Source organism: Aulonocara sp. 'chitande type north' Nkhata Bay, linkage group LG3 (assembly GCF_057382095.1).
Source record: "Aulonocara sp. 'chitande type north' Nkhata Bay isolate Kocher_YH1m ecotype deep benthic linkage group LG3, A_spYH_male_GT1.1, whole genome shotgun sequence".
NCBI classification, from domain to species: Eukaryota; Metazoa; Chordata; class Actinopteri; order Cichliformes; family Cichlidae; genus Aulonocara; species Aulonocara sp. 'chitande type north' Nkhata Bay.
Genome location: NC_141346.1, coordinates 74,258,050 through 74,270,196, shown reverse-complemented (window position 1 = coordinate 74,270,196; position 12,147 = coordinate 74,258,050). Strand labels below are relative to the sequence as shown.

The 12,147-nt window shown below is 40.9% G+C and overlaps 1 protein-coding gene and 1 long non-coding RNA gene across 2 annotated transcripts in view; one reads left to right on the top strand and one right to left on the bottom strand.

Moving 5' to 3' along the window:
- LOC147337001 (protein NLRC3-like) overlaps positions 1-12,147 on the bottom strand; it is a 618,167-nt gene that overhangs the window by 273,039 nt on the left and 332,981 nt on the right. The window lies entirely within an intron of this gene.
- Positions 3,485-10,955, top strand: LOC147337012 (uncharacterized). Its single transcript, XR_015128558.1, has 3 exons — positions 3,485-3,648; positions 7,800-7,905; positions 10,829-10,955. It is a non-coding gene; the product is annotated as an uncharacterized LOC147337012 (long non-coding RNA).

Here is a 12,147-nt window from a genome sequence, read left to right as displayed (position 1 = left end):
CAGAGGTCAGAGGTCAGCTTGCTGACAAACCATTTGAAACAGTTTGGAGCTAAAAGCACAACAGCAGAGGAAAGAAGAGACACTGCAGAGATGATGCAAAATATTGTGTTTTGTTCTCAGCTGTCAAAAAGTGTAACACACGTGTTCCAGCACAGCCTTTGTGTACTTTCACTTCTCCATACTGTCCATTGGAAATCCTGTTTGTTACTTTTTGATTTCAGTCCATGTGTCCAAAGCAAACTTCTGTCCCACACTTTCTCTGCTGACTCTTCACCGATGCTCAGATGATCTCAGATGATTTCACCAGAACTCATCAAAATTCGGGCTCCACAGAAACCCAGACGTCACTAAACAAGCGTAACAAGCAAAGTGAAAACTGGTCGTTCAGCTTTATTGACCAAAGATAAGCTCACATGTCACCTCATGACACAGACACTTATTTCCACAGCATGCACGAGGACTGACAATAAGTGTCTATAAAGCCACTTCTATCTGCCACACCTGTGCTTCTGTCATGGTTGCTCTCCTCTCACTCTGTCATTTATCCACAGTCTGCCTCCCTCTGCTCCGTCAGCTGACGTCCTCTCTACACCACCTGCTGTGTTTTATCCTGCAAAAACACATTTAAGAAGCGTTGCACCGAGTAACGGGAGGAACTGCTATAAAATCCATTTAAAGGAGGTGGTGCTGAGTGCTGTGACTGGGGTCCCACCACTGACATCACGGGTGGAGGACATGTTGGAAAACTGCTACAAAGTGCTGTGCAGCCAGCAGAGCTTACAGTCTGTCCTGTGTGTCATACAGGCTCTCACACTTAGTGTTTCTGTGACACATTGAAGAGAAGTTTGTGTTGTTCACAGTTGTGCTTGTACTGAGTGACAGCTGACATGACCTAACAGGAATAATGTGTCTGTGCTGAATGAGAAGTAACACACAATGAAGTCTTGATGCATCTCAATCATCCAGGAAAGTGAGTCTGTTGCTTCTGTTCATCTGGACGCAGCGTTTTGTGGGAGAAACGTGTCGTCATCATCAGGTGACGTCTTCAGTCTCAGCTGCAGGTTTCAGTCTTACAAACAGGACATTTGCATAAAGACTGAAAGCAGCTGCAGGAACGATGGGCTGGGAGCTCCGTTCCTTCATCTTAATTATGCAGATTCTCAGGACCATTGATCAACAACCACTGATCCATGTCCATGAGTCCCATTCACAGAGATGTGGGAATGGCTGCAGTCACAGCATGTAAGATGGAAATAAATGAGAAGTATTTAGCTGAAGTGGATTTGATTTATGTTACTTCTTTTTTAACTTGTAGTTCTACATTGGAAGATTATTGTGATATTGGAATATAAAAATACATTTATATTCTATTACTTTTTTTTCTCAAAAAAAATAAATCTATTTTTCATTTTGTAGCAGCATAGAGCTTTTTTCCAATTATTTTTTAAAAGTCAGGTCAAGGCTCCAAAAGCCCAAAGGCGATATAACAGTTTGTGTTTGCTACATGGATCATTGTAGTTCAGCTTTCCTTTGTTATATTTCTTTAAGAGCTCAAAATGTGTTCATTACATAAATCAAATGTAATTTTCTCTGTAGCACTTCATGGATTTCATAAGCAACACACTGTAGTTGTTCACACAAAGCATAAAGGTAAAAACAATATACACAGTGTTATCTTCATTTTAGATGTCACAAAGTATTTGCGGCTCCCAGTGTTTTCCCGAACCCTGACCCTTTGCGTGGAAACCGGGTCCAAAAGGCTCTTTGGGTGTTAAAGGTTGCTGACCCCTGCACTAGGCCCACTAGTCCCCAGAGATCAGGAAAAGGGCCTGAGGGTGCTGTGTTTGGAGTCTGCTGGTTACAGTGTGCAGGACCTCACAGGCTGCTGCAGCGTTAGCAGAGGGCGGGACATACACAGCTATCATAATCACGTGTGTAAACTCTCGTGGTAGATAGTACGGTCTCATGCTAACCGCTAGCAGCTCAATGTCCTTACAGCATAGCGTCTCTTTGATAGAGAAATGCCCAGAGTTACACCATCTATCGTTCACAAACACAGCCAGACCCCCTCCTCCCTTCTTACCACTCTCCGCTGTTCTGTCATAAGAGGCTCAGCAGCTAAAGCAGCACACCTGGGTCTCCCAGCCTATTAAAAGCAGCCCTTTGCTTCACCTGCTTCACTAAACATTATTATTTTAAGCAGAGTGGTGTGATTTATGTAGGCATTGCTGTGTGACAGGATGACTGTTATGGCCCTGTCCATAATCTGTTTTGGTGGCTGTTGTTGTCTGTGCCTTTAAGTTTTGCAGGTCCCGCAGTGGATGAGCTGACGGCTGCTGATTGGTCCCCTGGCCATGTGATCCTCTTCAAATCCCTCACCAGCAGTTGTCCTGGGGCAGCCACTGACAGCAGCAGCAGACCTGACCCTGGCCTCCAACACCTGAGACATTTGTGCCTGTGACTTTTTGCGACTTTTCGGAGTTTTGTATATAGTGTGTACATTAGTTTTCATTGTAAATAGCACATTGTAAATAGCACTGCAACAGAAGGGGTGAGCTGCCTTATTGTTTTTCCTTGCACTGTTTTCTCCTGTTTATTTCAGTTAGGGAGTTAGGTGTAGCGCTTGTCTTTTGTTTGATGTTTGATTTCACATAGGGTTTTAGATAACACCTTCTCCTGACTTAGCTTGTTTTGTTTGTTATTTTGGCCTTTGTTCACCCCGGAGCTTTTTTTTTGCAGTGTAGAAAAATAAATCACGATTCACTAAGAAATTGGTTTCCCTTTGTGTATGGTTTTGGGGACCAGGGCGGGGCAATCCTTCCAAACTTGTGTTGCGTTCCTGTACCCCTAGACTGGGGCGTAACAATGACTTTTCTTGCACACCCACCAAATGAGGGCGCACATGCTTCCACGCCCACTGGTGACTGCACACATCCTTTCAAGGAAGCATTTCATTCATCCCTAACAAATGGAAGAAAACACTGTGCAGCGTGTTCAGGTTTGAACGTGGCCCTGGCTTCTCTCTGCATCCACCTGGCACATGCAACACACATCCACTCCCTGCTGAACTGCTTGTATTTGATGTGTTGAAGTTTTGGTAAAGTTTGAATAAATTCCACTTTATTTATAGGAACATTTCATCTGTGGACTCCTGCTTCCCCTCTCCTTGAGCCAGTTTGTGACGGGAACATGACATAAGAAAAGTAATTTATCCCTTTTTGATTCTGTGTATCTGGCGCTCATCCAGTGAGTTCACACTTGGCAGAAACAGACTGAATTTGTCTGGAGAACTTTGGCTTCAGCCAAGTTAGATAAACACACTGTGTCTCTGTCAAAACAGCAGTGTAGTTGTGGCACCCCTGTGAGGGAATGACCACATTAATATTATTTTGTGTAAAACACTCATGTAACGGGACATTTTTCATTGCTATATGTATTTATTTTCAGTTTCTTTAAGAGGATAGAAAATCCATGTAACAGGGATTCATTTTATGTTAGAAAGCAGTGAGGGCGGAACTTTGGTGCTTGCTCCGGGGTTTCGGGGAGCAGTAAGTGGAGCCCACCTTCCGCTGCTTCCTCAGACACGTTCTGGAGGAAAGCAGAGACGCATCGTGTCTTCCTTACTCTGCTCTTCACCTGCTTTTACAGGTCGGTACACGGTGCTCGCACCGAAAATGTTGTTTATTGTCACCATGGTTACCCACGTTAATGTGAATGGGAGAGTTAAGGCGGTCCGCCAAAGTTATTTATATGTAAACACGGGAGAAAACCAGAGGAGTGTCCCGCGCGACCGCACCGCGAGCCCGCTCGTTAGGTGGAGCGCTCGTGAAGCAGAGTCAGTGCGCTCCTATGCTCTGTGCAAACGTGTTGTAATGCTCCAATCAAATCAGTTCTGTGAGATGTGAATGTTAATAGTTCTGTTAAAGTGACTGAGTAGATTAGCTAGTGTAACACAAGCACTCTGAGCAACTCTGTGTAGCTAACAGAGGCATTCACTGATGTCAAGCCAGCCTCCAGTTTATTTTACGTTCCCTGTGTATTCAAAGTATTACGGGAATGGATGTGGAAACCGGATTTCAAAATAAAAGCCAACTTCGAGTGAATAAACAGATATGTTAAGAACATAATAACATATAATTTAGGCTTTTTTTTTTTTTTACAAACTCTAATGTTACATCTATATGACACAGCCTTGTACCCTAATTGTGCCCTGTCACTATCAAGGCCATCTTATTTTGGATTTCAAAGTAAAAGCCCTGTGAATCTTCATTTTTGAACTACTCTTTCAATGAATTCATAATGCTCTTAAAAGCAAAAGTCGTATTTCCAAATACTATTTGAACTTTGTATCAACACTTTTCAACCGCAGGCTTTTTCACAGTAATACCATATCAAAATTAATTCTTTCTGATTTTGCTTTTCATAGTAATGGCCCTTTGAAATTGCCGATATTTGACTTAATCTCCTAACGATTCAAAATGCTCTAAAATGAAAAATTCTTGTTTCCACAGGGTAATTCCACTTTAGATCAACAGTATACAGCCCCACAGTGATACCATATCAATATCAAGTCATTCTGATTATGCCTTCCAAAATAAAAGCCTTTTCAAATTGTCCATAATTGACCTAACTTTCAGTGATTTCAAAATGCTCTAAAATGGAAAATTCCTGTTTCCACAGGATAGCTTCACTCTATATTTACAGTATACAGCCCCACAGTGATTCCATATCAATATCAAGTCATTCTGATTTTGCTTTTCATAGTAATGGCCCTTTGAAATTGCGGATATTTGACTTAATCTTCTAACGATTCAAAATGCTCTAAAATGAAAAATTCTTGTTTCCACAGGGTAATTCCACTTTAGATCAACAGTATAAAGCCCCACAGTGATACCATATCAGTATCAAGTCATTCTGATTTTGCTTTCAAAAATAAAAGCCCTTTCAAATTGTCCATAATTGACCTAACTTTCAGTGATTTCAAAATGCTCTAAAATGGAAAATTCCTATTTCCACAGGGTAATTCCACCTTAGATCAACAGTATACAACCCCACAGTGATACCAATATAGGTAATACATCAACATGGCTGCCGTGGCTAAGTTAGGAATATTTATAATGTCATTTCAAAACTTGCATATGATCTGCAATTTGTAGTAGAGATGGACCGATCCGATATTACGTATCGGTATCGGTCCGATACTGACCTAAATTACTGGATCGGATATCGGAGAAAAATAAAAAATGTAATCCGATCCATTAAATATCACGAAAGCACCTCACAAAACTTGCAACACGCCGTAACTCGCCTCAGAACGTTAGCACGTCGGAGCAGTATGCATCACGTGATAGAGCGGCTGTGGCATGCGGGACCTGTCGGTAGTCTGGATAGCATGTGGAGCTTCGCTAGCAACCCAGCATTTCATCTCCGACAAAGTTATCCCGAGAGAAGTAAAGCAAGTGTGTAAGTCCATCTCTGAATGTTTGTAAAGCATTCCCACGTTAAGCTTAACAAGCGACTGCCTCTCGCTTAATGATCAGCTGATCCGCTTTTCTGTCGCGAGTCCGTCTCTCTTGTTTGTTTTTGGCCCACTTTGCACCAGAAAGAGGAAACCAGCGGCTGAACAACAGCAGCACGTTTAAGCTTGATAAGCTGTTGTTAGAATTTATTTAATATTACTTTCTACTCGAGGATCTTTTACTACGTAGCTGACGCTGGTAACTGTGCAGGGGCGGATCTAGCAAAGTTTAGCCAGGGGGGCCGATAGGGCATGAACAGGGAAAAGGGGGCACAAAGACAGACTTTTCTTTCTTATTCTCATTTAAAATGTCGAGCTTTTAATAAATACTTATCTGACACCCAAAGTTTTAATTTGATGTAAAATGAATAGAAGTCCATTACTGTATATAGTGACTATTAAGTCTAATATATATACCCTAGTAAGCTATAGTACTTTTTCCTTTGGGAAGGTACCATCTGTGCAGTCTGCAATTTTGTTGAAGAAAGATGTTGAATCTATTTAATATTTCTTGAAAAATAATTGATTTCTGTGCATTTTTTTCACACTGCATCAAATTAAGGTTGATTACGTCGATTAAGCATCATGAGGTGGCGCGTGAGGGGTGGTTCCCTATTTTTTATTTATTTATTTTTGTTGTTGCTGGGAGTTGGAACCCTATTAGTTAGGTTGCTTAATATTTACGCTAAGTACTCTTTAAAATACCAGAATAGGGAGGATGGTGTAGGTCTAAGTTTATTAGATTGATCAGTATTGCTGAACTATGAAATACTTTTTTTGCATACAGGTATAACAGAATAGCTTTAGTGTAGTTGTTGTTTTAAACTTGAGTATGAACTTGCAGACTTGCAAAATGCAGCAAGATATTTTAAAAAACAGTTTTGTTGATTAAAAAACACTATATCGGATTCATATCGGTATCGGCAGATATCCAAATTTATGATATCGGTATCGGACATAAAAAAGTGGTATCGTGCCATCTCTAATTTGTAGCAGATCTACTGACTGTCACAGAGCAGCTGGAGCAGTCTCAAATGCAGGTCAGTCCACTGCTGCCCCCTGTGGCCAAGTGCCATAGCTACTGCTGGATGAACTCGTGACACATCTGCACCTGTTTCTATGAACACATTAAGTCTGAGTGGCTGCACTTACACTGGTGCATTCAACATATTGAAAGATGGCAGCAATGTGGATTGTCAAGACTCAAACCAACCATTGAGCAAAGACAGCAGGATCACTTGTTTCTGTTTGTTATACAGCCAGATTTACTCGTGACACACATGTGCAGCTGCTTTATCACCTATTCTGAATTTGTTTCAAGCACAATACATTTGTTACACATGTTGGGATATTGTGTTTGTTTTAAATGTTATATACCTGTGTGGTATGTGACTTGTGTTGCCATGACGCCAGGTCTCTCTTGGAAATGAGATTTTTAATCTCAATGAGATTTTTTTTTACCTGGATAAATAAAGGACTAATTTGTAACTTTCAGTGTTTTCTGGTCTTCCAAAAGAAAAAAAACCTTCAACTACATGACATGCAGTTGTGTATTTGTTTTCACCTTATCATACACTTGAAGTTTTACAAATCACCACTTCTTTAGTGAATATCAGTTCGACGTGTATAGGGAAGCGCTGTCTAAGGTTCCCGTTATTGATGTTTGGGTGGTTGACCCGGACGGATTTTCTCCTGTCACTTTCTCGTCATCCCTGACGTGCTCTCCGTTGTTTTTTCCCTGCTAATTTTAGCATCACACGGCACAGCTTCTGTATCACGTGGTATAAGGCTCCGCCCTTGTCATTTGTTGAGCAGGAAGAGTGAGCGCTTGTTTTCATGCAGAGTACGTCCCGGATCAAAATGTGAAGTTTTACAAATCACCACTTCTTTAGTGAATATCATTTCAGTCTCAGACAACCTCGTTTCTCTTACAGAGGTTGAATGCACCTTCTGCGGATGGCGGTACCACACAGTGTGCGTGGACTTCCCCTGCACAGAAGGCAACTACAAATGCTGTGAATGCTAAATAAACAGAAACAAATGATCCCTGTTGTCTTTGCTTGATGATTGGTTTGAGTCTTGACAATCCACATTGCTGGCGTTGCATCTTTCAATGCCAGCAATGGCAGGTATCAGTGCTCAAACCTTTTGTGTTTGTTTCCAACAAGTTGCCCACCTCGGGAAACAAAAATGTGTTCTTTTACTTGTCAGATGAACATATGAGACACTTTGACTCTTCAGTGCAGTGTGGAGCCTAACAAAGATCTGTTTTGTGTCCCAGCTGATCAGCAGGAGGAGGAGAGTCTGACGGAGCAGCAGAGGAACATTTTCAGCTACTTGGACTCAGCTCAGCCACTACAGAGGAAACAATGAGCTCAACACAGAAGGTGACAGACAGAGCAGGACCATATGACCAAAGATATTTATCACCATATACATTTGAACATTTGCCATAACGATGTAGCTGACGATAGAATTGACACCAGACAAAATACTTTACAGCTGCACAACTTTATTAAAAACCCATCAATGTATTTTCACTGAAACAAGCAGCTGTTGTTTATGTGCATTAAAGTTATATAAAAATGTAACAGTGCAAATGCAAATTCCTCGCTGACAGTTTAACCAAAAGGCGTTTCCAGTGGAAACTGGCCGACACATCCTGAGCATAACCATGTATAATATCCACTAAACTTCAGAAGAGGTTATACAGTCGTGGCCAAAAGCTTTGAGAATTGCATAAATATTGGAACCTGGAGAAGTTGCTGCTTAAGTTTTTATAATAGCATTTTGCCTGCACTCCAGAATGTTATGAGGAGTGATCAGATGAACTGCATCGTCCTTCTTTGCCATGAAAACGAACTTAATCCCCAAAAATATATGATATATGAAATATTCCTTTATTGGGTGAGAAAATCAGACCATGTCATAACTGCTGTAAGTCATACAGAATAGATATCAGAGCCTTAAACAGGCTGACTTCTGCTAAATGGGTCAAACTGGGCAGAAAGTCTACAAACACATAACATCCTTATAGAATATGATGTAACACTATAGATCAACTTAGCTCAGAATATATAAAGCATATAAACAGTTACAGCAATATGATGCAACAAACACAGCAGCTACTGATCCAAAATACTCAAAGCTTCATAGAACTGAAACCAACATTTATTTTTAGCTCCATCCTGCTGCTGATACAGACTTTAGGTTTCTGAACATTAAACTTGTTGCTGCCTTTCATAGTGTGTAACTTGAAGGCCCTGAGTACTTTCTCCCACACTGGAAACACTGGGATGATCACATTATTTGAACATTACCTAATAAGACTGATTCAGCACAGACAGTTATGTTAAACTTTCCTAGCAGTCCTTCACAAACAGGGAACAGTCTGTCTATTCTCTCCATCTGTCAGCTGCTGCTGGCTCTTCCTCCTCCTCTTCCTCACACACTGCTGAGTTTGTCCTGGTGGATCATCAGGGCTGCAAAGCCTCACAGATGATGTGCAGCAGTGGGTCCCTCAGTCTGTCCTCACTCTGGACACTTGCAGTCGTCACACATGGAAATCAAATGTGTGATAAGCTGCAGGATTCAAACACAAGTGTAACTTATAAACACATGTTCATACTTTTATTCCACAATCAGAGAGAAAGAAACAGAGAGAGAGTGCAGGACAGACAGACAGGTGACAGTCTCAGGTGTACACACTGCTACACAACAGCACCAGAGAAGCAGGATTTAGTGTTTGTGTTATTACGAGTGTAAACAAGAAGAGTTCCAGATGGTGCAGTGGACACATGTGTGACTGCTGTGATTAAAGCATCTTTCTTTCAGCTTAACGAGTGAACCGTCAGCTCGTTCAAACACACGTTAAAGTGCGTTTGGCTCGACACCAGCGAACAGAGGCAGCAATATAACACAGCTAACATTAACAGTGCAGTGGATCCTGCTTGTGCCGTGATGTTCAGGACTGCAAACCGAGCAGCATCACTGACTTTCAGCTTGTTGTGTTTGTGGATATATGACTGACTTTAATTATCCACAAAATCATCACATTCTTTGTCAGATTAAGGTCGACTATTGAACGGCGTATATTTTAAAGGCTTTAAAACCAAGTTAACGCTGAAAGTACAAACATCACTAATGTCACATAACTCTGCCGACAAGGCATAGCTATGGCTATGAAATGCTCTTTGTGTATCACTTCTTCATTATGAAAGATGTCATTAATGCACTAGTAATGTCTCATCTGGAGTATTGTTCAATCATTTGGTCAGCAGCTAATAAGACAGATCTTAACAGACTTCAGTTAGTCCAGAATAAGGCGTCCAGATTAGTGTGAAGATGTTCATACTATACTAATATTGATAACATGCATAATAACCTTTCTTGGCTTCCTGTACAGGCTAAAATATTCTATGGCTTACTTGTAGTTCTAAAGAAAGCAATTCTGTTAAACACACCACATTTATTCTGCTCAGCTGCAGTATCCAGATGAAATACATCATCATATTACACAGTTTTCAACAAACTGCAATTTAGTAAATGCTCGAGTTAAAAGTAACGTTTTGTAAAACTGTTACATTTAGAGCAACTTTTAAGTGGAATAAGTTGCCTTAAAAAATTAGAGAATTATTCAAAACTTCAATGAACACTTAAAAGCCGATTTACAGAGCTTTTAGTTGTTGTAAATATTGTAAGACATGATTTGTTTTTGAAATTTGTGTAATGTGCCTCAATGTTATTGATATTATTATTATTATTATTGATTGCTTATATTTGAACAATTGTGAAACCTCACTGTGGATGTAAGAGTGAAATTATGTGGATATCTTGAATCCACTTTATTGTGTAATATTTTATGTGAGTATTTGACGGAAGACGAGCAACATCTGTTGTGGAAGCTAACGGGGTTCCTTTAGAATAAACAAACATAGGATTTATTATCACTGAATAATTCTGTATAAATCTACACAAATTATAGAAATATGTAATAGGAAACAACAAAATAATCTAAATTATAAAAGTGTGTGTGTGTGTGTGTGTGTGTGTGTGTGTGTGTGTGTGTGTGTGTGTGTGTGTGTGTGTGTGTGCATGATTTTAGTGTTTGAACAGTCATGAATTATCTTTAACAGCAGGTTGGATGTAATGTGTTAGAACTACCAGCAGGTGGGGATAAGAGACCTTTAAGGTGTTTGGTGCCACGCTCCACCTTCAGGTTTAAAACTAGTGTTAATGGAGTTTGAAGGTTGAGTTTGTTCCACGACTGCATTTCACTCACTGCCTCTGTTTGTATCTCTGTCACTGCAGGACCGACATGGAGCCAGAAGTCAGCGCTCTCAGGAGGCCAACAAACCTCACAGAAGAAAGGGAGAGAAAAAACACACCTGTGACGAGTGTGGGAAGGGTTTTACTGTGAGGGCTAAACTAAAACAGCATCAGGTCATCCACACTGGAGAGAGACCGTTCAGCTGTGACTTGTGTGGAAAGTCTTTTTCCTTGAAGGGTTCCCTAAAAACACACCAACTCATCCACAGTGGAGTTAAAGCGTACAGCTGTGATCAGTGTGGCAGAGCTTTTACTCGCAGTAGCCACTTACAGAGGCATCTAGTTACCCACTCTGGAATTAAGGCATACAGCTGTGACATCTGTGGAAAAACTTTCAGCCAGAGAGGGAGCCGAAATACACACCTACGCATTCACAACAGACATGATGTGTACTGCTGTGAACAGTGTGGCAAAGAGTTTATAACTCACACAGACTTACAACGACACATGTTTACCCACACTGAGGAGAGACCTTATCAATGTGACCTGTGTGAGAAGACTTTTAAATCTCCACGTCACCTGAGACGACACCAACAGATCCACACCAGAAAGAGACTCTACAAGTGCAGCTACTGTGAGGTATGTATTTATATTGTTATCTTGTCATTTTAGCCTGACTGTTTGGAACAACTCTGCTCATTAAACTGTGTTAGCATGTTAGCAATTCTACTGCATGGAAAAGCAGCTCTGAGTGATTATTCAGATTTTCCTTTCAGTTATGATTTTAGTATTACTGTAGTATTATGGTGGTAGTATTGTAGTTATTGCAGCCCAGTAAACTGAGTGTGTTAACTGAAACAGTCAAATGTAGTTGGACGTCTGCAGAGATGCTCTTTATTTCAGGCGACGTTCAGGATACAAATGTTGAAGGACTGACTTACACTGTCTTTGTGTCTTTGTTTAGAAGCAGAGCGACACAGATGGATCCAGTTCTCAACCCTGTCATCACTGTGGTGGTGGGAAAGACTTTCATTGTGACCTCTGTGGAAAAACTTTCAGTCGGCAAGCTGCCCTTAAAACACATCAACGTAGACACACTGGAGACAAACTGAAATACTGCAAAGAATGTGGGAGAAGCTTCACCACATCACATCACTTAAAACGACATGAACTGATTCACAGTGGGGTTAAAAAGCACCTCTGTGATCAGTGTGGGTCATCCTTCACCACTGCATGGAAGCTTAAATCACACAAACGAGTCCACACAGGAGAGAAACCACACAAGTGCAGACACTGTGACAGAAGCTTCTCACAGTCACATAGTCGTAACCTTCATGAACGTACACACATGGAAGGAAACT